Raw genomic sequence first — 26,690 nt, 5'->3', positions numbered from 1 at the left:
CATTTCTGTCTTTAGGTATCCCTATTACCTGTAAAGCACTTTGAGTGAAGTGTCAAGAACAGCGTTATGTAAGAGTAAGGAATTATTATTTAATTTATCCATCAGTCTATGTAGCAGTGTTACTTTTCCACCAGGTGGCGCCAAACCAGCATCACAGAGCAGACGGGAAACAACTCGCTCAGATCAACTGGAAAAAAGGAGAAATGGCATCTGAGAGCTCAGCGCTCAGCCCTGGTGAGTTTTCTCTTGTTCTAACTGTCAGAGTATCGGAAAGGGAGTCACAGGGGGTCTCTTCTCTGTCGCAGAGCACAGCAACAGCTGGAAAAGTTTATTTCTGTCTGCTTAGAGTTTGTTGTGCCTGTCAAACGCACGGGGTCTGAACTAGGAGACAGATGGGAACTGATTTACTTTTAGTTTCTACTGTCATAAAACTATAAAACCTGATGTGTGTGGATTTGACGGAATATTTCACTGGCTTTTAATCAGAAGTTGTAAAACTTGATTCTTCACTTCATATGTACAAACACTGTTTCCTGATGGTCTTCAGTGGTGTGAACCCCGCTTGTTCTCTGAAGCTGTTCAGTGATGTGAACCCTGACTGCCAACTGTGTTTAGTGATATGAACACCTGACTGTTCTCTGACGGTGTTCAATGCTGTGAGCCCCTGTCTGTTTTCTGATGGTGTTCAGTGATGTGAAACCTGACTGAGTGTTCCCTGACAGTGTTCAATGGTGTGAACCCTGGCTTTTTGCTGATGGTCTTCAGTGATGTGAATGTTGACTGTTCGGTGATGGTGTTTAGTGATATGAACCCCAGTGGTTCACTGTTGGTGTTCAGGGGTGTGAAGCCTGGCTGTTTGCTGATAGTGTTGTGTTTACATGAGTGTTAATGACAGCAGCAGACATGATCAGTCATGGTTGTTACCTGGGTGTTTCTCAGAGGCAGTCTTCACTGTACTGTTTACAACAACTGAGAGCTTTTTCCCAAAACATTAGAAGAGAAGACTGGACATCTGGGTATTTCTTCAGAGTAGTCAGGGTATCAACTTTATAAACACTTACTTTCTTCCTCGAGACTATCCGCTATCCGCTCTCTCTCTCTGCCTCCTTGGCCTCTTGGCTGGGAGAAGGAAAGTAAGAGGCCAAGGAGGCAGAGAGAGAGAGAGGGAGCGGATAGCGCTTCCCAGTCTCGAGGAAGAAAGCAAGCACCGCGGGCAGGCCACGAGTACCTACTCCCAGCCAAGAGGCCAAGGATAGCGGAGCAAGAGAAAGGGGGAGGGGAGAGTAGAGAGCAGAGAGAGAACGTTGCTGCCGGATCCCACCCAGCTCAGCTGCTGCTTGGCCTTAACCCCCTAGGCTCAACCTAGAGCGATACCAGCTCAAGCTTTCTTCAGGATCTTCGATCGCCTTATAGACCTTTGGAAAGACAAGAACTGCGGGCATACTGCAGGCGGTGATGCAGCCTGTTCCCCAGAGGGGCTGCTGGGTAGGAGCTCACACACGTGTGGTGGTGTTTCCCCTGTAGCAGATCTCCTTACTTCCACTCCTGCCCTGGTTGGTGTCCGAGACCCTGTGAGCAGTGAAACCACCTAACCACCTCCCTCCTGTCCAACTGGGCTCCAGTGGTCTGGTGCTTTAGAACCTGTGTGGCACAGAGGAATGGGACAAGTTTGGGACTGAGCCAACAAAGCAGTCAGAGAGTAAACTAGCCCCCCTGGCAATGAGCTGTTAAAACATGAACAGCAGATGGAAACGCTGAAGGATGCTAATACGTAGTATTAATACTTATAATTCATGTTAATAAACAGGGGCTCAAACCGAGTGGTGTCTTTTACCTGAAGCAGAAGTTCCTTGTCAGGGAAGTTTTAGGAGCTGCAGTAACATGTTCACACTCCTATGCCACCAGAGGCTGTGGAGGTAAACGAATGTGAAAGTGTGAGCCCAGCTCTTCAGGAGTGAACACCAGACTCCAGACACGGAGAAGCGAGAGATTCCTGTAAGTACAGAAAGTAGAACTTTACAAAAACAGAAAAAGCAAGCAGGATGGATGAAGTCACTGGGCTGTCAGAATGCTGGGGTTTTCTTGGTAACAATCAAGTAGTGAGATTTAGATTAAAACTAACTGATCAGAACGTGTTGCAGTGTCTCTGCATAGTCCTGCCTGAGACTGTCCTCAGAGCCCAGACCTGTAGAGACACTTCTGGAGACAAATGGTTGTTTTTTGTGAATTTCTGGAAGCTGGTCTGCTTTGATGATATTTAGTTTGTAATTGAGTTCTAATCTAAACTAATTTCTCATCTGCGTTTCTAATGAAGGTGAAGGTTGGGTGTTTTTCATCTCTGAGATAGGAGGGGTCATCGCAGTAAAATTAAAAAAGGTGTTAAAAATTTAAATCTGCATTTTACGATGGGGGAAGAAGATGGGAATTTTTATCAGCAACTTCAGTTGACATTTTACCAAGTTAGTCAAATGCTGAGGTTAAAATAGCTTTTATCTTTCAAGTTCTCTCAGTGCTTATTGGAATTCATTCTCTCTCTGTCCCATTTCCATTGGCTCAGACGAGAGCTGTTTTTTGACATGAACAGACACGTTGGGTGTCAGACTGGTTAAGTGAGATTCGTTATGTACAGTGGATATAAAAGGTCTACACACCCTTCTGAAATATTATTATGCAGGTTTATGTGATGTAAAGCCAGAAATCAAGATAAATCATGTAAAGGCCTGGACTTTGCGATTTTATGCCACTCTTCCTTGCAAAAAAAGTTCAAGCTCCTTCAAATTGCCAGGAGATCTCCTGTGCACAGCCCTCTTTAGATCATTCCAGAGGTTTTCTATGGGATAGAGGTCTGGGCTCTGACTAGGCCATTCCAAGACTTTGATCTTTTTCTGAAGCCATTCCTTGGTTGACTTGGATGTGTGTTTGGGGTCGTTATCATGTTGGAAGGTGAAATTCCACTTCATCTACAGCTTTCTGACAGAGGCCAGCAGGTTTTGTGCCAAAATATCTTGATATTTGGAGCTAGTCATTATCACATCTATCTTGACTAGAGCCCCTGTCCCAGCTGAAGAGAAGCAGCCCCAGAGCATGATGCTGCCACCACCATGCTTCACAGTAGGTTTGGTGTTCTTTGGATGATGGGCTGTGTTGTCTTTGTACCAAACGCATCTTTTAGAATTAAGGCCAGAAAGTTAAACCTTTGTCTCATCAGACCATAAGACATTTTCCCACATGGTTTGGGGTGATTAGATGGGCTTGGATGTTCTTTTTTGTGAATAATGGCTTCTGTCTTGCCACCCCACCCCATAGCCCAGACGTGTGCATAATACATGAGACCATTGTCACATGCAAAGAGTGACCAGTACCTGCCAGAAATTCCTGCAGCTCCTTTAATGTTGCTGTAGGCATCTTGATAGCCTCCCTGATAAGTTTTCTCCTTGTCCTATCATCAACTTTGGAGGGTTATCCTCATCTTGTCCCTGTGTCTCCACTTATTGATGATAGTCTTCACAGTGCTGCATGGTACATCCAATGCCTATGATATTCTTTTATACTTTATTCAACTTTATTGTCATTATACTTACAAAGGTGCATAGTATAATGAAAAGTGTTCCTCATTAGTCACTCAGGTGCAGTATATAAATAGGACAGAAGATAAGACAATAGACAGTAACACAATAGCAATAACAGTAATGTGTAATAACATAACAGTAATAACATGTAATCAAGTAATCAAAAACTGTGCAAACAGAGAAAATATAACAGGACAAAAACAGTGCAAGGTCATTCTTGGAACAGTGCAAAAATAGTATGGTTAAAAATAGTATGGTTAATTAATAAATATTTTGACCGGTACAGTTTTACTGGGCTATTGTATCGGGACAGAACAATTTCGGCTTACATGTGTGTGTAGTGGTGTAGGAGTACAGTCCTTGTGGGTATAGGAAGACATTAGGAGACATCATAATATGATGGGAGGGAGTGGGGGAGATTTCATATCCCTCTCCTGATCGGTACCTTTCAACAATAAGATCTCGTAGATGTTTTGTCAGCTCCTTGCAGACCAAGGCTATCCCAGTAGGATGCAACCTGAAAGTTTCAAGGAAATCCTACAGGAACGGCTGATTTTTATTTGGGGTTAATCAGAATCACTTTCATTGATGGCAGGTGTATGCTGCTTACCTTTGGACATTATTTTAAATGTGATTGGTTAACTCTGAACACAGCTACAGCCCCCATTATAAAAGGGTGTGCACACTTTTGCCACCAGGGTGTTGTAGGTTTTTTAATTTCAATATTTTTTTCCTAATAATTATCTATTTGTTTTTCTCTTTTATCTATTTTGTGTTTGCAAGGTCACATTAAAGATGGAAAAATGTATGACATGATTTATCTTGATTTCTGGTTTTACATCACAAAAACCAGCAATTTCAATAATTGTGTGTAGACTTCTTATATCCACTGTAACTACTCTTCTGTTTGTGCTCAACTGCTCATATGAGTGGGTTCTGTCAGACCTGTAGCCAGTGTAGTTCAGTTGGCACCTACAGTATTAATCATGTCTACCTGTAATAATTGTGTTTCCTCTTCAGAGACGTCCTGATCAAAACACTGTATCCCATCAACTCCAGGCATGAGAGGAACTGTATATAGTGTATATTTAATTAAAAATCTTATGCTTGAAACATAAATAATTGTATTGTAAAAATCTCATTATTACTTAATACTTATAAACTACTGTTCCTACAGACAGATACTTTAGAGTAGATATTTATAAGTTTGTTCTTAATCAATTATGAAGTTAATATAGTTTTTATTAAATAGTTAAAATAAATAAATAGTTAAATAAATAGTTTGTATTAGGACAGTATAGCTCTTTAAAACTCTCCTGAAGTGGAGAAATGGAAAATATGAGTAAATATGTTTCCTTTTGTGTTCTGCTCTGCCTGCTGAAAGACAAAAAGTTTTTTAAACTTGTCAATGTGGGACACTCTCTTCAGACTAAAGAGACTCAGTTCCTCCATCCTGTCAGTGTGGGTCACTCCCTTCAGACTAAAGAGACTCAGTTCCTCCAGCTTGTCAGTGTGGGACACTCCCTTCAGACTAAAGAGACTCAGTTCCCTCAGCCTGTCAGTGTGGGACACTCCCTTCAGACTAAAGAGACTCAGTTCTCTCAGCCTGTCAGTGTGGGACACTTCCTTCGGACTAAAGAGACTGAGTTCCTCCAGCCTGTCAGTGTTAATATACAGCCTGTGCCCCAGACTGGCTAATGTGAAGACATTCATGTGTTGTCTTTGTGTGGTGGTGTTTTCTCTGTAGTTGATCTTTGTGTTACACTCCTGCCCTGGTTGGTGTTTGTAATCCTGTGAGATGGAGAAAGATGAAAAAGGGGAAATTTTATCACCTCCTTCTGTACTTCACCCGAGGCTGTCAGGTCAATGAATGTGAAAGTGCGAGCCTACTTATTCAGGAGTTCACGGGTTTGGGGTTAGTGTTAGTGTTCGGGTTTATTATTATCACTTCTCAGGAACCTGTAGCAAGGGCTCCATGTTTCTGTCCAGCAAACTGTTTGGCAGATATTTTGGCTTCAGTATAGCACGTAGGTCTGCTCGGCAGTATTGGATTTAATCCAGCTCTTCTCACTGAGCTTTGCAGAAGTTTTCAGCGCCAGCGTCGCCCAGCACATGAAGCCAGTCTTTGGTCTAAGCAGCAGTCTCTGCAGCCTCAGGACAGTGCATCAGATACGGACGCTCGCCAGTCCATCTCATCTGCACTCGAGGCTGTACCTGTTTCTGACTCGCAGTGTTTGGCAGCAATTTCAATTTAAAGTCAATAAGGGCCTTATCTCTGCACGGCACCCTCAGAGGCCTCCGGGGTCTTATATCCGCGCGGCCTCCAGCCAGCCTCCAGCTTTTAGTTTCATACTTTGACATCTCTTGCTTAATTTTTTGTTATTCTGCTGCTAGACAGACCACGAAGCAGATGCTACATCCAAAAAAAGTCACAAGCACTCAATCAGTGAGAACATTCATCTCTATTTTTCTGTGGCTTGTGATTTTTTTACCCTTTTTTCTCTTTTTCCTTCAAAGCTACAGCTCTCCCACCATCTCCAGACAGTCTCCTTCCGCTGGCATAACTCTCTGCAATTCCGACAGCTGTATTCAAACCAGTCTCTCTGCTGCATCAAGGCAGCTTTTTTTCCAACTTCCAATTATTTTATACAGCTCTGGTTTCAATCAGCCTGCCTTATTACTTCATCATCTCTCATTAAAAGCCTGAAGAGGTTCCGCTGTGAACCTGCACTTGGAGCTTGGCTTGTCATTAAGCACTGTGCCGAGATCTCAGGGCCCAAAGCATAACATTAGGAATGTATTGTAGTAAATAAATTTTATGATATGGCTGGCCAGGATCCCTGCCCTCCATCGATAATGACACAAATCAGCAGTTAAAGACTCTGTGTATCACCATGATATTGAAAACCATTGGGCTTCATACCTGGGCAAACAGTGTATTTCCTCTACTTTGTGATGCAGTTGACTTAGCTCTGCCTGAAAATACTGTGTAGTTTTTTTTATAAATTCTGGGAAAAAAGAGGGACCAGTGGTTTTTTCTCTTCTTGGCCCAGAAGAAGTTGTGATCCAAGTCCTCTTTTTCTGATGAACTAGGACAAGATGGAAAACCCAGAGGAGTCTTTCAGAGAGAGAATGGACGAGGTGAGACAAGACCTCACAGAGCTTCAGAAACTGCACAAGGGAGGCAAAGACCGAAACAGTGCTGAGGTGAGAGAACTGGAAGACAAGATTCGCTCAGCCCTTGACGTTCCTCAGGAATGCTGGGTACCTGCTGGAGAGTCTCTAAACGAGCTGGTGGAAAATCTGCACCAACAGCTCAACCTTCTGGAAGACTCCTCCCTGTCTCACCCTGGGAATGTTCCTGATGAGGATGTGTTAAGAAGCGCGTCTGGAGGCCTGGCTCTGCAGGGAGTCTACTGCACTGGGATTCTGGAGAACATGCTGGAGAAGAGAGAGCAGCTCATTGAGGTTCCTGAGGGCTTCTCACTGCACAGACCCCAGCACAGCTCGCTTTATGAGAAGGAAGCATTTTCCTCCTGCACATCTCTGACCTTCTTCCAGAAGGTCGTGGAAAAGCTCGGCTACACTTTTAGCATTTCAGCAAAAGTTAGATTTAAAGTTTTTACTGTTGAAAACACAACAGAAAAGTCACACTGTACTAAAGAACAGGGGAAATCTCACACATCCTCCTCTGAAGAGTCCTGCGTGTGGAAAACGATGTACAGTTATGTCCCACTGGCGTCCAGCTTTATTCAGAAGGACAAACTGAAGCTGTCAAGTGCTGCCATGAAAGACCTTAGAGACATAGAAGCAGTGCTGATCAACAGTGATGAGGGTGACATGACCCCTGAGTTACTGGACAGAGTTGGTGAGTTTTTCAAGAGATTTGGTTCCCACGCTGACCAGGGTCCTCTTCACTTTGGTGGGGTGTTCTGGTGGAAGGCCTCTGCCCAGGGGTTCAGCAGCAGTGAAGTCAGACAGATGAACAGCCTGATATCTGAAGCCTTACATCTCTATGTTGGTGCTGGATACAGTAAATTAACCTCTTTATGTTCACCTAAAGAGAGCAATGTCGCTGGAATCAGAAAACATTTCTTATTACTGAAAAAAATATTTTTTTCAATCACTGCGCCTAAAAGTGAAGTGAGCGTGTCTGCATCACAGCTGAAAGGATCCTTTACTGGGAGCTACAGTGAAGCACAGATGAGCAGAGTGAAGCTTTCTGTCTCTAAAACTGGGGGACCTGCTGAAACCAACAATCACCTGCAGTGGAAGTGTGCTCTGGTCAGCAGTAACAGGACCTGGCAGGTGATAGACAGAGGAACCAGTTTGATTCCTGTGTGGGACATCATCCTGTCTGCTCACACTCAAGACTTCACAGACCCTTTCAGACTGAGCAGCAGCCTGCTGGAGGCCTACAGAAGGATCACAGGGCAGGACGCAGACCTGATGTTGACACACATTGTTAATAAAATGAAAATGGAAGATTTTACTAATTTGCTTCAAAAACTGGGAATTAAGTCTGTGTATTCCAGCAATTTGAAAAATCAGAGGTTCTTGTCATTGACAGTCTATCACTCAGTGCCAAGAAGCCAACAACAGAGACACAGCTGTGTTCTTACTATCTCTACAAGCTCATGACGCTGGACTACAGTGCTCGGTTTTTTGTACTGAAACTTCCAGATAATGAATTTAAGAAAAGCAGTCCAGACAACCAGTGTTCCAGTAAAAACAAAAGGAGTGACTTCTTCAGCGTTGGACAGGAGGAAGATGAAGAGGATAACAAACTAGACTCATATATTCACCCCATGGACGTCCACATGGCTGTGTTCCACTGCTCTGGTGACTTCCTGAGAGCGTTCCTCTTCAACAAGCTCTCCACCTGTCAGTTTGCCTTGCCCCTCCTGGTGCCCAGCCCTGAGACTGGGGCAGTGGAGCTCCCTCTGTGGGCCCTGAGGCAGGTCAAGAGGTCCTGGTGCAGTAAGGAGCTCTCAGTGAGAGGCAGCTCTGTGAAACACAACTGCAGGGACATGTTCAACACTCCAGTGCCAACTGTGTCCTTCATCACGCTGGGATCATCCTCCATCTCAAAATCCCAGATCCTGAACAGTGTCATCAGCCCCAAGAGACACAGTGTGTTTTTCCACCGGCACTGCAGGGGCAGCTCCCCAGACTGCCTGCTCATGGACGGGGTGGTGGAGATCGCCTGGTACTGTCCAGGAGGCAGGAAGGACGACGTGTTCGACAGCTGTATAGCTTTCCTGAACCTTCACGGAGATGCCAGCCAACACCCAGAGCAGCTGCAGTTTCTCCAGGAGGTCAGCACTGTCAACGTGCTTCTGATCCCAGAGTCTCCGCTGGTTGGAGAAGAGAAGAAGAAAGCTGAGGCTCTTTCCAACTCTCCTGTCCCCCTGATCTGTCTGTTTGCTGGACAGAGTAAAGTCTCTCCAGGAAACAATCCAACCAAAGTGAGACTGGCAGCCAAGAACAGGAGCGAAGGTAATCTGACTGATGAGATCAGTTCACACATCAAACACTGCATCTCCACTGTGAACAAGACCTCCAGCCTGCAGACATACTTACAGGCAGCGAGACGACAGCAGTTCAGGGTGGATGAAGAAAGCGAATTCTGTACAGAAGGGAAGGAAAAGGCCAAGATTTTGTTGAATCTGTTGAAAGAGGAGAGATTATCAACCCTAAAAGAGACTCTGCTGCCTCTGCAGGGTGAGCTGTGGCACAGGTGGTGCATGAAGGACAAAGAACAATATCGTCTGAACAGCAAAGCGAACAAAAGTATTGAACAGCAAATGAGTGAGATCAGAGCTGAGAAAACAGCCCTCCGTCATGAACAGCTGAAGAGAGCTTTCCCTCTCCATGACTTCACGAGATCCTTCCTAGAGTGTTTAACTTCTGCAGATCCACAAGACACCAAGCTGTTCATGCTGCACTGGCTAGGGATGTATCTAGATGAACTGACTGCAGACACGCTGAATGAACTTCAGGAGAAATACCACTCCACGTGGACAACACTGAGACTGAAAGACAAGAGTAAGGACAAGGATCAGGAAATTAAACTGCAGAAGGATCTGAACACAATATCTAAACAGATTAGTGCTGCTACTCTCGGACTTCAACACCTCATGAGAGAAACCGCTCAGCTCTATGAAGCTGGTCAATCAGGAGAGAGTCTAAAAAATCAGAGACAGTTTCTCAGTGTCCTTCCTGCTGTTGGAGCGGAGATGCTGATGTCAGGACACCCTCTGGAGCTGATGGACGGAGATGCTGCCCATGTGCCCCTGGTGTGGATTGAGGCCGTCCTGGACAAGCTCACTGAGAGACTTGGAGACAGAAAGGTGTTTGTCCTCTCAGTCCTTGGAGTCCAGAGCTCAGGAAAGTCCACTCTGCTGAACACAATGTTTGGGCTGCAGTTCACAGTGAGTGCAGGCAGGTGCACCAGGGGAGCGTTCATGCAGTTAGTGAGAGTGAGTGAGGAGGTCAGAGCCCAGCTGCAGTATGACTTTGTCTTGGTGGTGGACACAGAGGGGCTTCAGTCACCAGAGCTCAGTAATAAAACCTCACTGAGTCATGACAATGAATTAGCAACTTTAATTATCGGGATTGGGGACATGACTCTTATCAACATCATGGGAGAGAATCCGTCTGAAATGCAGGACATTCTCCAGATTTGCGTCCAGGCATTTCTGAGAATGACAAGTGTTCAGATCAAACCAAGTTGTATTTTTGTGCACCAGAATGTTGCAGAAGCTTCAGCGAATGACAAGAATATGGAGGGAAGGAGGTGTCTCCTGGAGAAACTGGATGAAATGGCCCGCATTGCTGCTACAGAGGAAAAGCATGAAGTTACTGGCTTCAGTGATATAATCCAGTTCGATGTGGAATCACAGGTTTTCTACTTCAAAAACCTTCTTGAAGGAGACCCTCCGATGGCTCCTCCCAACCCCTCCTACAGCCAGAATGTCCAGGAGCTGAAGATGAAGCTCCTCAGTGTTGCTCAGTGGCAGCCTAGAGTGAAGTTTCCCTCACTGTCCGAGTTTAAATTACGGATCAGAGATGTCTGGAATGCACTGCTGGGGGAGAACTTTGTCTTCAGCTTCAGAAACACCCTGGAAATGTTGGTTTACAGTAAACTGGAGGAGAAGTACGGAGAGTGGTCATGGAAGATGAGGAAAAGAGCCCTGGAGATACAGAACAGACTGAGCAACCAAATTAACAATAATATAGTTCAGGCTGTGACATTGTCAGATCTGATGAGAGAATTTAATGGGGTTTACAGGACTCTGACAGCTGAAATAGAGAAGTATTTTAAAGAGGAAAAAAAACAGGAGATCTTGATTAACTGGAAGGTGAATGTTGATAAAAGATTTGAGATCCTGAGGAATGAGCTCACTGAAGAAACCCAAAACAGAGCAATGAACTGATCAGACTGAAGAAATTCCGATTAGAGCTGGACAGGAAGAAATCAGAATATGAATCAGAACTGATTAAAATGAGCAAAGACCTGGCTTCCAGACTGAAGGAGCAGAAGCTCAGTGATAAGAAAGTGGAGGAGCAGTTTGACAGACTCTGGAAGAGCTGGGTGACCAGAGTGTCCTCAGAGCTGCCCCCTGAGGAACCGCTGGACATCAGAGCCACAGTGCAGAACATCCTGCTGGAGAAATTCAAGAACCAGGGAGATGTCCTCAACAAGATTGTCAACAGAGAGGAGATGTTCCAGTTCAATAAGAAAAAACACATCAAACAAAGCTGGGCAAGATCTGTATGGAACACAGTTACTTCTCAAGACCCACAGTGCGGGTTTCATGGGAATGAACTCACTCAGCACATACAGAGAGCTGTTAATAAATACATTGACAGGAGAGAAGGGGAGAAAGTGGATTTCAATGAAAACTTCATCCATGAAATCCTGGGGCTGATAAAAAGTAACATAACTGATTATGAAAAGTCTACAGAGCAAAATATATTCACAAAGGAGTACGAGTTTGAACTGTCTGTCTATCTGTGCTTTACTGCAGCACCACAATTTGAGAAACTACACACAGCCTTCAGGAGAGCCAACAATCCTCTGATTTACCTCGAGAGTAAGAGGGATCAGTACCTTGACTCTTTTAAGAGCTTCTGTAAAGGAGCCACATCTGTCACATTCTTTGTAGATTTTTTGTGCAGATGTCTCAAACCTGCGATCCAGCAGGCAGTGTGTGCTAAGACCTGTATCCAGATCACAGATGATATGAAATCTAACTGCCCTGCTTTCAGTGGTAACAGATCCAACCTGGAGAACCACATTCTGAGACACCTCGCTGAGCAGGAGGACTTTGACTCCTATATGGAATATATTAACCAGCCAAAGGATTATTTTGAGAGGTTTATAAGGGAGCGTGTTGAAAGATACTGTAGAAACAACAGTGATCAACTGAGAGTGATGTTTAATACCAATCTGACTGACCTAGTACAGCAGGTTATAACAGTGAACACTACTGTCACTGCAGCTGTGAGAGAGAGACATGGTGGTGCCACCTTGTGGCTGGATGACTTCTGTGTAGCACTCAGTGATCATATGGAGCTCCCCAGACAGGACTTCAGAAACATTGAAAATGAAGACATCACAGACCTGAAGTTCCTCAGAGAAACGATGGACAGATCACTTGAGGAGATACTGGAAAATCTTCAGAAAGAAAGCAGCAGCAAACCTGACCTTGACTTAAAGATGTTCAGACTCAGACCTGATGAGATTCTGTGTGAGGCGCTCAGTGGATGTTGGGAACAGTGTCCCTTCTGTAAAGCCATCTGTACAAACACCATCCCTGGCCATGAGACTGACCACAGTGTCCAGTTTCACCGATCAAAAGCTCTGGCTGGCTGGCATCGCTGTGGAACTGATGAATTCTCTGTTGATTTTTGTACCACTTCAGTCAGCAGTGACAAGAGATTCAGACCTTTGAGTTCCAGTAGTTCTTTCCCTTATAAGACCTACAGAGCAGCAGGTGAACCTTACAGTAGATGGAGCATCACCCCAGATAACAGCGAACAGTCCTACTGGAAATGGTTCATCTGTACTTTCAGGTCACAGCTGGAGGGGAAATTAAAGCTAAAATTTGAAGGTAGTGGTGAAATTCCCGATGAGTGGAAAACAATTGAAAAGAGGAAATGAAGTAACTTTAGATCTGAGAAAGAAAAAAGTACCATTAATAACAAAATTTAAAGATGAACTTTTCATATAAATGTCTTTTTGTATAAACTGACACCTGCAATGGTGTAAAAATGAAGTGATATCAAACAAACAGTTCTACTGGAAATGGTTCATCTGTACTTTTAGGATAAAGATCGAGCAGGAATTTGGACTGAAATTCACAGGTCTGGGTAAACTCCCTCATGACTGGGACAGAAGCAAAAAGGAAGCAGCCCTGAGAGACGTGTAGTAAACCCACATCAGTGTAAATATTTAGGTATTCAGGGACACCGATTCAGAGGGATTATGGATCAATCCTTTCAGGAGCTCACCTACGGATCAAGTCAGTCTTACAGGTCCTCATATCATATCGTCATGCTCATCTGTAACAAATCTGGTTATTAATGAACAGATGAGAAGCTCTCTGGGTTAGATATGGTAACATATGGCCTTCAGATTGATTTAGGATTGAGGTTCCAAAAAGAGAACTGTCTCCCAGTAAAATTATTTCAGTACTAGAATGTCACAGAAAGCTCTCACTCAACAGACATTTAGACACTGAATAGTGAATGAGTAACTGCAGATTTCTGCAACTATTGTGTTTTATTTTAACCTGAAATTGGTTTTATCTTTAAACTTTATTCTGACATTTGTTTTGCTGTTTGTGAAAAGTCATTCAGAGTTTGACTAAGGAACTTCATGCTGTATTTTGAAGCTGTGGGTGTGATGTCCACAGGAAATCCCGGCATCTGCTCTCATACTCCATCATGGGTCGGGTTTTCTGTGTAGGAAAATTCTTATGTTTACTGTGCTGATAAATTCTTATATCCTCTGGTGTGTGATTAATGGAAAAAGATTAAAATAGGGAAAAAAATGATATACTGCAATAGAAACACAATACATTGAAATGGTAATTGAAAATTGGTGACAGTTGGTGACAAAACTTTCTTCTGCTCCTGTACTGACAGATGGGATAATTACTGCTTCTAACTTAAATATCTAATAAAGGAAATCACAATCAAATGTGACAAACTGTATCTTTTTACAAGCATTAAAAAGTAGTGACATTTCACTTGGGTTGTTTTCTTCATTTTGAACTGTTTGTTGTTTGACAAACATACAATTTTGCAATACATCATACCAGATTAATCTGCCAGTACAGTTCCCTCCAGTTTTACAATCAGCGATTCTGTATACTTTCTTCACTTTCAGTCAAATGACACTACAAGTCCAGACCACTGAAACCCCCACCATGGTCAAATTATTAGGATCCCTACTTAAAGATCTTAAAGTGTTCCGACAAAGCCTGAAATGAAATAAACAAACATACCATACAACTTCAACACCTCAATGGTTCTGTTTTTATCAGCTGACATAGTAGTGAGCACAGAGCTGTAAACTGTAACTGCTCTACAGAGGGCAGAAATACACACAACATTAAGTCTTGTTTTCACCCTTTTATACCTGCTACATCTTAGTTGCAGGGTAGTGCAGTGGTTAACATCGCTGCCTGGCTTCAGTTCCTGGGGGACTGTCTGTGTGGTGTTTGCATGTTTGTGTTCACTTGGGTTTCGGGTTAATTGGCTTGTGGGAAAATTGGCCCTGGTGTGAATGTGTGTGTGTGTCTGTGTGTACCCTGCGATACACACAGACACACACACAGACTGGCGGGACGGGATGTCCTGGTGTGTGTGAGTGTGTGTTTGTGTGTCTATGTGTGCCCTGAGACAGACTGGCATCCCGTCCAGGGTGTGTGAGTGTGTGTTTGTGTGTCTGTGTCCAGGGTGTGTGTGCTGTCTTACACCCATTGCTTGTCAGGACAGACTATGGCTCCCCTGCAATCCTGGATTAGAAAATGGACAGATATACAAAACAATATATAAACAATATATAAACAATTATATTTCTATTGGTAAAAAAGCCCTCCATACAAGAAATACTACATGGTGCAGAGGAGTGTACTGTTGTGTACTGTTGTCTTGTACAGAGGACATCTTGTTACTGACCCACACACACTCACCAGTAGGAGAATATGGTGACTGTGGCTGTTTTTCCCAGGTGTGTCCCTAAACCATATTGCAATATGAATAAAGACCTTACTGAGTGAATGAGAATTACATTCACATGAAACAAATGGTCAGTAATAATTCTGTAAAATAGGAATCTTCACTGGTATATTAATATATATTTTAATTAAAATGTTATATTTCTTCTACCTGCTACACTACATCTGTTCTCACCCCTCCGTCTGGGCAGAGAGGGTGTAAGGTGCGGTAATAAGCCCCTTTATGATTTAAAAGATTATTAACAGGATAATATAGTCAAAACCGTCCTTCGGATGAGACGTAAAACTGAGGTCCTGACTCTCTGTGATCATTAAAAATCCCAGGGGTTTCTCGAAAAGAGTAGGAGTGTAACCCCGGCGTCCTGGCCAAATTTCCCATTGGCCCTTACCATTCATGGCCTCCTAATAACCCCCATCTCTGAATTGGCTTCATTACTCTGCTCTCCTCTCCACTGATAGCTGATGTGGGGTGAGCGTTCGGGTGCACTATGGCTGCCGTCGCATCATCCAGGTGGGGCTGCACACTGGTGGTGGTGGAGGGGAGTCCCCATTACCTGTAAATTGTTTTGAGTGGAGTGTCCAGAAAAGCGCTATATAAGTGTCAGCAATAATTATTGTTATTATAAAATGCCCCTTACTGAAAGCAGAAATATACAAACCAGCCCGCGAAGGAGTCGGTGTTTAATAATAATATAATAATAATAACAACAACAACTCAAACGTACAAATGTCAAATCGTCATTGATAGAAGCCGCCAACAGTTCCTGCTGTAATGCTCTGTTATGTACCACTCTCATATTTTCATTGTTTAATAGAGAGACTCGGAGAAGGGTGAATACTCGTGTGTCTTTACTTGATCAACCTCACTTCCTCCCACATTTCCGGGTATTGTGGGTAATGTAGTACACAAGCGGCTCGCCAGATACAGCAGGTATCCCACCTGTCAGCTCCTCACAAGCAGAGGGCTCCGGTACTGTACATCAACACTCCCAGCTGATCCTCAGTAACAGCTCCTGGCATAGAAACACGACCCAGCGCTTTCCTGTCAACTCTTGTACACTTGAACAAGTAACAGCTTTATTCCCTGCTGGTAAGAGGAGAGACATGTCACTATAGATACAGTTCACACCTGAAGAAGGCTCCACAGACGATACGTTGTGTTTTCTCTCTTCTCTTTTCAGCAGGAATAAACCTGGTACTTGTTTTATCTTGTATATATATTTATTTATTGTAGTTGTCACTCAGTAAAGCGCTTTAAGAAACCACCTTTAAAGGCGCTATATAAAATAAAGTGGATTATTATTATATAAAACTCACACAACGTCAGCTCTTGCACACTCGTGTGCTTCTGCATCGACAGCTGTCTCCCGTCCTCAACTCGACCCGCAGACCCACACGAACTTGACCTGTCGAACCTGCTGTCGGGCTGCGGCTGGTTTTTACTGAAACGGAATGAATCCGGATCGGAGCCGCCGGACTGTCAGTGGGCCCGTCGCCATGGAAACCAGACCAACCGAACCACCTCCCCTGCTCGTCTAATAATATCGCATATGGCCACCATTGCAGGTTATTTGAGCCCTTCTCTGTGAATAGCAGGGACCGCAGCCATCGGGCTGATGGGAGATTTCCCTTTGGCTCAAGTAGCTGGCTGGGACCCTGTTGAGTGACGCCGGAGGCCTGGGTTCGAGTCGCCGACGTTGGGGAGCCGACCTGGGGCGACAGTGGCGAGGGCGCGTACCCACGTAAGCCCAGGAGCATTACAATATTAATTATTATTATTTTTGTTGTTCTTGTAACATTTGGATCTTGAAGTCAAACTTTTCACACATCCTGTACCATTTCTCACCTCAGCATCTCAGACTCAGTGTTTCCTCTTTTAGTTTTAATCACACGCTCTTCGGCGCTGACCAGATGTATATCTATATGTGCTTTAGTAACACTGATTCATGACTCGGTGAAAAAATTAACGCAATTTACCAACAGGTACAGGACATTTGGGAAGAAAATAGTTAGCAAGCTGATTTTTTACTTCCCAGTATAAATGTTATCTGCCGTCTTAATGGGACAGTTTATAAAACTCTTCAGGACCGGAGGACACAGGTGAGAGAGACATATAGCATTATTATTATTATTATTATTATTATTATTATTATTATTATTATTATTACCAGTACAGAAGCACCACATTTTAAACCAGTTTAAACTGGGACAGGGTGCAACCCGGATCAAGACAAGAACTGAGAGATTCCTCAATCAGTTTCAGTAAACCCCACTAATACCCCGTGTAGGAAAGAAGACTCGCTTGTCACTCCTGTTCTGTCCCGGTGTCGCAGTAACTGGGACTGAAGCAGACGGAGAGGAGACGTGCACTTCCAGAACTTTCCTTCCCGCTCAGTTCTTCCAGCTGAGCCCCAGACGGACTTTTCCCCTCCTGAGGAAAGAACATCTTCCCACACAAACAGCCGGTTTCTCTCGGAAACACTGGCAGCCCACAACAGGCACAGCAGAGGGAGTGTTTTTACCAGCTGCGCTGCCACACGGACACCAGGACTCCCCTCATCTGCAGAAACACCAGGGAAGAGCCTCCGCCCTCCCTCCCAGCCCACGGGAGATTCCTGCTGGAAGGAGCTGGCGGGGGATTCCCAGTCATTCCTGGGATTTCCAGGAAAGAACCGACTCCTCACCTGGGACTAAAACAGCCCTGAGAGGAGCTCGATCGCTCAAACTCGGAGCGTCGCTTAGCAAGCGGCACAGCAGCAGGATTTGGAGGACGAGCGAGTTTTGGTGCCGTAATTAAAAGGATGAGCCAGAAGCGGGTTTTGGCGCATGTTTTGCTCTTTTATTATCGGCTCATGAGAATAAAGTTTCCACCAGGGAGTAAAAAGAAAAACGCGCTATGGTATCTCACCGTTTTGACTTTAGTTCTCAAAATTACTACTTTTATGACTCGTAATTGTGAGATATAAAGTCCTAATTACCGAAAATAAAGTCGTAATTCTGAGACTTTAAGTCGCAATTGCGAGATATACTAGTCTTCTGTCACATCAGCTAAAAAATCACTTTGTAGGTTGGGTGGTGATATAGATAATAGACTCACAAAAAAAAAAAACATAAAGATACTTCAATTTTTCAAATTGTACATCCTCTTCCTTCTCTTTAAAAAAATAATTAAAAAAGTGCCAATTGATCAAGAAAATGTCATTTTATGATGGGGTATTGAAGAAGAGTTTGTTAGTCCTGTCTTTTGCAATAAACACACTGTATTTTTGTTTTACATTTCACCTTTAATATATATTTCACTTTTTTATATCAACAGTATCCCAGTTAAGTTTTTAGCCTTGGAAAGAGGTTCAGACACAGTGACCCTTTCCCTGATCCTGCTGGTGGATCTCAAGAAATCCAGGGATCCAGTCACTATCTGGGATCTTTGCCCATCAGTCAAACACACAAAATCACAAGTAATAATAATAATAAAAAAACAACTTTATTTTATATAGCGCCTTTTAAGGTGGCTTCTCAAAGTGCTTTACAGAATGACAACAATAGAACAAGATCATACACAAGACAAAACACAATTACAATATACAGAGGATGGTATGGTGGTACTAAGAAAAGCAGAGAGGTGAAGAATGGAACCAGTTCAGTAAAGGCTTTTCTGAAGAAGAAGGTTTTGAGTCTGGATCTGAAGGAGTTTAGAGAAGGTGACTCTCTGATATCCTTGGAGAGAGAGTTCCAGAGCTTGGGGGCATAACAGGAGAAGACCCTGTCACCCATACAATGTAGACGGGCTTGGGGGACAGTAAGGAGAGCAGAATTAGAAGAGTGAAGGTTGCGAGGTGGGGAGCAGAGCGATAATAGTGCAGACAGGTACAGTACTGAGGTGCCAAGCCATGCAGAGCCTTATAGGTGCGCATGAGGATTAGTCCCCACAGAATTTGACCGGAAGCCAGTGCAAGGACTCCGGAACAGGAGTAATGTAATCACTTGCATTAGACCTGGTCCGGATTCTGGCTGCTGAATATTGGACATACTGCAGTTTGTTCAGAGTAGATTTAGAAACTCCAGCGAGTAGAGCATTACAGTAGTCAATTCCTGAGAACAAAAATGTGTTGATCAGCTTTTCAGCCACAGTTAGCGATAGCATAGGGCGTAGTCGAGTGATATTTCTGAGGTGAAAAAAAAGATGTTTTGACAGTATGCTGCACATGTGTGTCGAATATTAAACCAGAATTGAATATTACCCCAAGGTTTTTCAATTTAGACTAATAATTTAAAAGAACTGGGGTGCTGTTCAAGGCAGAGAGAACAGGAAAGAAAGCACACCCCCAAGTTACAGACATTAGTGTTACAAGTATATACATATACACTGTTACAATTACAGTACCTCCAAAAAGTATACATGACATATACAAAAAATACCATAATAAAAACATGATCAAAACAGAATATTAATTTAAAATTAGTTTTCATTTTTGTGTTTGTTCTTGTGTGCCTGTGGGTTGTGCATGCTCCTGTGCGTGAGTCTGTGCTGCTCTGGCTTCTCCTCACAGTAAAGCACTGAGTTCCTGCTCCTATCACTGTTCCTGCTGCTGCTCCTGTTGGGCCCCCAGGGCTCCTGCTAGGGGCCCAAATGCTGCCCTCAGTCCTGCTCCCAGTATCACTGCTCCTGTGCTGAGCTGCTGCTTCACCAGGTCCAGGTGTCTCTCTGCCTCCTCTCTGGCCTTTTCCTTATAGTGCTGCCTGAGCTCCTCCATCTCCCTCCTGTGTGTTCTCCTCTCTCTCTCCTCTCCCTCTCCTCTCTCAGTTCCTCCATCTCTCTCTGCAGCCTCTCTCCTCAGCTTCTCCTCCAGCACTCTCCTTCTCCCCTCATCCCTTTCCTCCAGCTCTGCTATCTGCTCCTCCAGCGCTCTGATCTCCTCTCGTGTCTGGATCTCCTCCTCCATCCTGCGGAAGTAGTTCTGCAGCTCCTTCTGGTGCTTCTCCCTTAGTCTCTCCTCCTCCTCTCTCTGTTTCCTCTCCTCTGTCTCCATCAGGATCTGCAGCTGCCCCTGTCTGATCTGGGACTTGGCCTCCTGGTATATCTTACTGCTGTAGTAGCTGCCCTTGTTTCCTGCTACCAGCTTCTCTATCTTCTCCAGCAGCTCTGTGACCTGAGTGGCGCCCCTGTCCTTGTTGTTGAGGGCGTGATACCTGTTCTCACACTTTCCCAGCAGCCACTGGAGCTCCCTGCTGCCTGTGTGCACAAACTCCTCCAGCGTCCTGCTGGTCAGCTCATCAGCGTGGGTGAACAGGATAATGGTGTGTTCCAGGGCCTTCTCCCCGAATATCTCCAGTGTCCTCTTCTCCTCCCCTGTGGATCGGCCCAGCGGGGTCACCAGGAGGAAGGCATGGGGTCCCAGGGCAGACAAGTTAACACAGAGCCCCACATCCTGTCTCCTGTCCCCCTCAGACAGTCCAGTGTGGAGCCAGTCTGGAGTGTCCACTACAGTCACCCATCTCCCGGACACTTCCTGTCCTCTTCCGGCTCTCCTGAGTGACCGCGGAGCTGCTGGCTTTGGAGGGAAACTCTTCTGAGCCCAGGATGGTGTTTCCTGCTGCACTCTTCCCAGCACCAGTCCTGCCCAGCAGCACCAGTCTCAGCTCAGAGGGGCGGGGCTGGAGTCTGGGTTTGACTTAATTCACTGCAACAGGAGGAGAGACAGGAACATCAGGGAGGATACACATGAGAGGAGACCAACCTTTCCACAGATAAGAAGGGTTCAGTTTGCTCAAGAGTCAAAACTTAAAGAGCCATTATAAAAGAGACTCATAATCTTTAGCATCAACTAACTACAGAGTTTTACGGGATGTTCATGATTTTGTGAACTTTTGTCAGAACTTTTCCCCCCCAAAGTGAGTCAAGTTTCATTTTAAAAATCATGTTCACTTACCGGCCTTCAAGCAACAACAGTCATGCTGTAGTACTGTACTGTTACAGGGGCTGCCAGGAAACCAATTGGTAGAACAGGAGGAACTTTATGCGCAACCATGAATCTTGCAGAATGTGGGAATGTGAGGGGTTCAATTAGGAGTGAGATTGTGAAACAGTGGGCTTGGGAATGCAATGCCGTTTGCAAGGGAGAGTGTGGGGCGTGACAGGGGCAGAGTGTAGAAGGAAGTTAATTGAAAAAGGAGAGATAATCTCTTCAATCCAGTTAAGAACAGCACTCTAGGAGAGTGTGCAGTCCAGTGCAATCATCCTTCTGGTATTTCACTCTGAAACTGATCACACCCAGAGTCAGAGTCCACTGTGTCTTTACTTCAGAGTATGAGAAGAGAGAAACAGCCTTAAAGCTTAGCACCTCTCAGCGGAATAAACTCAACCTCATGTTCCTGGTACCACATCCCCACGGCTGGGCTGTCCTGCAGTGATTCTCTTCCTCAGTCGGTAAGGAACTGTCCCTTCAACACTGAGACCTTCAGTCTTGACCACTTTGTTAAAAAAGCAAAATTCAGACTCCAGGCTGTTCAGTAATTCTCCATCTCACCCTGTTTGACACAGATTCTACAACAGGCTGCTGCTGTTTAGTCACAGACTCACTGATCTGCAGACAAGCTGTGAGTCTTTCAGACTGATGTACAGAAACAGCTCTTGTCTGGGTTTCTAATGACCTGCTGATGGGCTCTTTCATCCATTCCTGTCCTGCAGGACTTCAGAGCTGCCTTTGACACTAACAGATCAACTGAGGAGGCCATCGCCACTGCTCTACACACTACCCTCTCACACCTAGACAAGAGAGAAACGTATGTGAGAATGTTGTCGATTACAGCTCAGCATTCAACACCATCATACCCTTAAGGCTTATCACCAAGCTCCAGGACCTAGGACTAAGCTCCCCTCTCTGCAATTGGATCCTGGACTTTCTGACAGGCCGACCACAGGTGGTGAGAGTCAGCACAAGTACATCCTCCACCCTGACTCTGAGCATCGGTGCCCCCCCAGGGCTGAGTAATCAGACCTCTCCTCTACTCCCTATTCACCCACGACTGCATCGCCAGGAACAAGACAAACTCCATCATCAAGTTTGCGGACAATACAACGATCATCAGCTTGATCACGAACGGTGATGAGTCTGCAAACAGGGAGGAGGTAGAAACGCTGACAGCATGAAGTCATGACAACAGCCTCTCTCTGAACACCAGCAAAACTAGGGAGCTGATCGTGGACAACAGGAAGCACCAAGTAACAGACCACGCACCCATTCACATCAGCGGGTCTGCGGTGGTCCAGATTTTCAAATTCCTAGGTGTCAACATCATAGACGATCTAACCTGGACCTACCACACCAACCCCGTAGACAAGACAGCGGCTATGCTTTCTCCGCAGACTGAAGAAGTTCAGAATGCCGTCACACATCCTGACCAGCTTCTACAGCTGCACCACTGAAAGCATCCTAACCGGCTGCACCACTGCCTGGTGTGGTAACTGCTCCGCCCACGAGCGCTAGGTCCTCCAGAGGGTGGTGAAACTGACTCAAAACACTACCGGCTGCGCTACTGAACACAGAGGATATCGACTCTGTTAGATGCCTCAGGAAGGCCAGGTCCATCTTCAGGGACCCCAGTCACCCAAACCACAACTTGTTCTGTCTACTACCATCTGGAAACAGTACCGAAGTATACAGACCAAGATCACCTGGTTTCGTAACAGCTTCTTCCCCCAGGCAGTAAGACTACTGAACAGCCAACCACAGCAGATGCCTGCAGTTACCTCCTTGAACTGCACTCTCAGGACACCTACGAAGAGCACTAAATACCTCCTACCCTGTACCCTACTACTGTCAGGACACCTAAATACCTACAGATGCAGCCATTCAAAATGGGTGGGGTATTTCGCGGTATACCCCGGTGGGCGTGTCGCGGTATCACACAGTATCACGGGGTTAATCGCGTCATTTGACGTCATGCCAGAAAGTATCCGGCATCACCCTGTAAAACCACCAGAAGGAGCCAATAAAGCTTAACCTCTCATGTACAGCATTTGAGCTTTTAAATTTAAACTGTGTATTACAGCATGTTAATCATCAGTCATTAAAATGTTGGTATATTTTATGAAAGCAAGATTGCTTAGTTGGACAAAAGTACACAACCTACCTTAATAAGAAATATTTATGCATCAAAGCCTTTACCGAAGATATTACTAATAGTATTAATAATGAATGACTTTGGACAAGCTGTATACTCAAAGTATAATTTCTTTAGCACATTTGTACAAGCACTTGGAATCTGTCCAAGCCATACTTTGTCAGGCATTTTCTTTTACTTCAACAGACATAAAAACTCCCTTGCTTTTAACAGGTTGTTTCATAATTTCTAACTACGAAAATTATTTAAAATGCGACACTTATCATTCAACTAGAGCTCAAAATATCACAAGGATCCTCAAGAGCACAGCAAAGACTGTATTTAAAGATACTTGTATCAGATACATGAGTATCCAGGCTTTTTTATCAACGCTTTCTTTTCCGTATACCAGATATTATGGAACCACTTCAGAAGGGTGTGAGCCAGTCAGATTCGAGGAATCGGTACTTTAAAGAAAAAATAGACACCGGTATTCCATTTCTCTCTAAACATTTTAAGCATCGAAGTATTTAACTAACATGTGAAATAGCGTGTGAAAAAGTGGTAGTTTTAAGCTTTTCTGCGAATATAATATGGAATCGCGTATCTAAAGAAATGAATAACGATATGATTATATTCGTGTACTGCGACAGGGCTGTGTAGGGCTGTTTCGCCTCTCTCTTCATGTGACTTCCCTTGTAGCCCACTGGTCTACGTGCCTGATTACCAACTCATGGGTTGTGTGTTCAAATCCAGCTGGCGTTGTGACTTTTCTTTAAACAAACATTTCTTCGAAAAAATAGAATAGCAATATTATGGACAATCAATTGACTTTTATTTTTCAAAATATCATAACATGATTGAATCTAAGTCATTTTTGATAACAATGAATAGTCACCTTCTTCCCTTCTGACAACGGTCCCTGCTTCTGCTTCCTGCTTCTATTGTGTGTGTGTGTGGGGGGGAGGGATCCCTTCAGATCTCCCTTCAGATTTAAAAGGTTATTAATCATATCTTCAGTGTCACATCTTACCAGTGCAGCTGATCTTTTGCTGCCTGGGTGGGTGAACTATCACAAAGCTTTAGAGAACCTAACATTTCTATTATCAACAAATTGTAAATTTGTAATAGAGTAAATTTTTATAGAGCATTTCGCAATCACGCATTTGTTTCCAATCATGCAAAGTACAGTAATTTTTGAGAATCGATTCACCATGCCTTTCACATGCTCATAAAAGAGATTGATTTAGGAACATAAACATATTACCGTATGCAAACTGTACTGTATACAGTATGTATATGTATATTTAATGTCTTAACTGTGCCCATTTAAGTATTGAATATTTTAATGGAATTTTACCACTGAAGGGACATCTTAGTACCTGAGCATAAAAAGAATAGGAGCATACTGTAACGCGTGTGAAGGCCATAAACGATATGAATTTTGGAACTTAAACATACAGTATATGGCTTGTCTCAGTAGTTTAAAGAAAACATACACACCAGTATTCCATTTCTCCCTAAACATTTTAAGCATCGAAGTCTTTCATTAACCTGATACCGGAGTCAACAAGCATACTTTTTAGAATTTGATTAAAAGGGAATATAATATGGAATCGCGTATCTAAAGAAATTAATAACGATATAATTATATTCATGTACCGCAACACAAGAATAGTACACGCTGTACATTGTCTGTTGATAATGTTTCTGTAGTGCTTTTTCAGCACACTGCATGTGACCTTGCTGGTGGCTCTGTGGGTTAGGTTCCTGACTCCCATGTCACACAGCCTGTGATCGAATTCCACTGCAAACCATTACTTTTTTTTAACTAACATTTCTTTGAAAAAATGAAACGTTTCCCTTGGTCAGAGATTAAATAAAACCTCACTCGCACCAAACAAATTGATATTTCTAAATATCACAACATTATCGAATTTAAGTCATTTTAATAACAATGAATAGTCACCTATGCGTTACAAAATAAACATTTATATTGATTTGAATCGCGTTTTGATTTAAATCATAAACGCGTATTTAAATATATGTGTTTTTTGATTCACAATCAGACAAATGCAACATAAATTGATATCTTTGTCTTCTAAGTATCCTAATAAACTTTCAGCATAGCTTCCTCCCCGTTTAGATTTATTTTTCTTAGGATCTTGGGAGCAAACGTGGAAAGATTAGATTGTAATTGTTTTTATTTGTTAAATACATTTTATAAAAGTGTAATCTATGCTAAACAGTTGTACACCACCTGCTATAAAGATACATATTGTAATACTTTCGGTTCGGATAGGACAGAAACGAGAACTCAGACTTGCGGAGTTAAAGCAAGTTAAAGCCTTGATTTTATATATCACCTTTAAAAGTGGAATCTCAAAGCAAAGTAAATATCCAACACTGATTGTCATGCTAATAAAGCACCTTGAATTTAATTGAGGGAGAGAGGGGGGAGGGCGAGCAAAAGAGCCAGGAAAGACAGGCAAATAAGATACACTCCACAGACATTCACAACAGCGACATATCATAAAACGTTTGCACATATAGTTAAGTTATTACTTGGTTTTCAAAGTGCAATGAAATACAATATTGTTGTTGTTGCTGTAATTGTTGTTTTTATCCTGTAAAGCATTTTGAGAAGCCACCTTTAAAGGCGATACATAATAGCTCTGATTCTTATGGAATGTGTTCCGCCGGGGTATATAACTACCGGGGCAGTATAACTTTGTTCATGCACATACAGTGGCATGTTACATTATTAATTTGGGTGTCTCCTCTTGCCAGAAAGCTTTAAATTGCATTTTGAGTGCGGTTTTTGACTTTTTCTAAATTGCAACCCATAAATAAAGCTGATACAGTTTAGACTTATTTTAAACTGTATTACAGCAGCACAATGGACAATGCAACGTAAATTGCAAAAATGCACTTGGAATCTGTCAAAGCCCTACTTTGTCAGGCATTTTCTTTTACTGCAACGGACATAAAAACTCTCTTGCTTTTAACAGAGCGTTTCATAATTTCTAACTACGAAAATTATTTAAACTGCGACACTTATCATTCATTCCATTTCATTTCATTCCATTATCAGTCTTCCATTTCTCCCTAAACATTTTAAGCATGAAAGTTTTCTGAAACGGTACCCAAATATACGATTGCTGTATAGAATGAATTTTAATTTTAAAAAATTATTTAATTTAACGAAAATTAAGCTGGAAATCTCGCCCCCTTCTACTTTGAAAATACCTGTGAAACTGGTTTAATTCGTCACAGCCAGCACTCCCGCAGAGAGGGGGGTTGTACTCGTTAATGTCTTAGCCAGGACACATCATTATATCTCATTTTGTATTTCTATAAAAAAATCGTTTGCCCAGCCACCATTGCTGTTATTGTTTTTATCCTGTAAAGCGCTTTGAGGAGCACAGCTTTCTCACCACTTAGATTACTTTTTGATACCATCCTTACACAAAGCAGAAACTTCTTGTATTTTCCGATGACATACAAGTGGAAAGATTACAGATTTTAATCCTCTTTTTTCTGAACCAGGGAAAATCTGATCATGTTTCTCTAACAATAATACATTTATTTTACATATCACCTTTAAAAGTGGCATCTCAAAACAATACAGTAGATGTAAACCACAGATTACAAAGTAAATACCCAGACAAATGCAAACGTGTTTTTAATAAAATGCTTTTATTCATTCAGCAGAGAGAGAGCGTAAAACCTGGGCGTAACAGCTGTTCCTTTTTCTGATCACTCG

General features: G+C 43.3%; 1 long non-coding RNA gene and 1 pseudogene across 1 annotated transcript; one reads left to right on the top strand and one right to left on the bottom strand.

Moving 5' to 3' along the window:
- Nucleotides 1–1,413: 1,413 nt before the first annotated feature.
- LOC148664349 (uncharacterized) lies at nt 1,414–3,510 on the bottom strand. The gene is made up of 3 exons (XR_015936490.1): nt 3,363–3,510; nt 1,835–1,993; nt 1,414–1,641 (listed from the first exon to the last, which is right to left on the bottom strand). It is a non-coding gene; the product is annotated as an uncharacterized LOC148664349 (long non-coding RNA).
- On the top strand, nt 1,917–12,923 carry LOC148664348 (interferon-induced very large GTPase 1-like; annotated as a pseudogene).
- The last annotated feature ends 13,767 nt before the right edge of the window (nt 12,924–26,690 follow it).

This window comes from Lepisosteus platostomus, chromosome 5 (genome assembly GCF_059453375.1).
Source record: "Lepisosteus platostomus isolate fLepPlt1 chromosome 5, fLepPlt1.hap1, whole genome shotgun sequence".
Classification (NCBI taxonomy): domain Eukaryota; kingdom Metazoa; phylum Chordata; class Actinopteri; order Semionotiformes; family Lepisosteidae; genus Lepisosteus; species Lepisosteus platostomus.
Note: the sequence above shows the minus strand (reverse complement) of the source record. Positions and strands in the feature narration are given on the sequence as shown.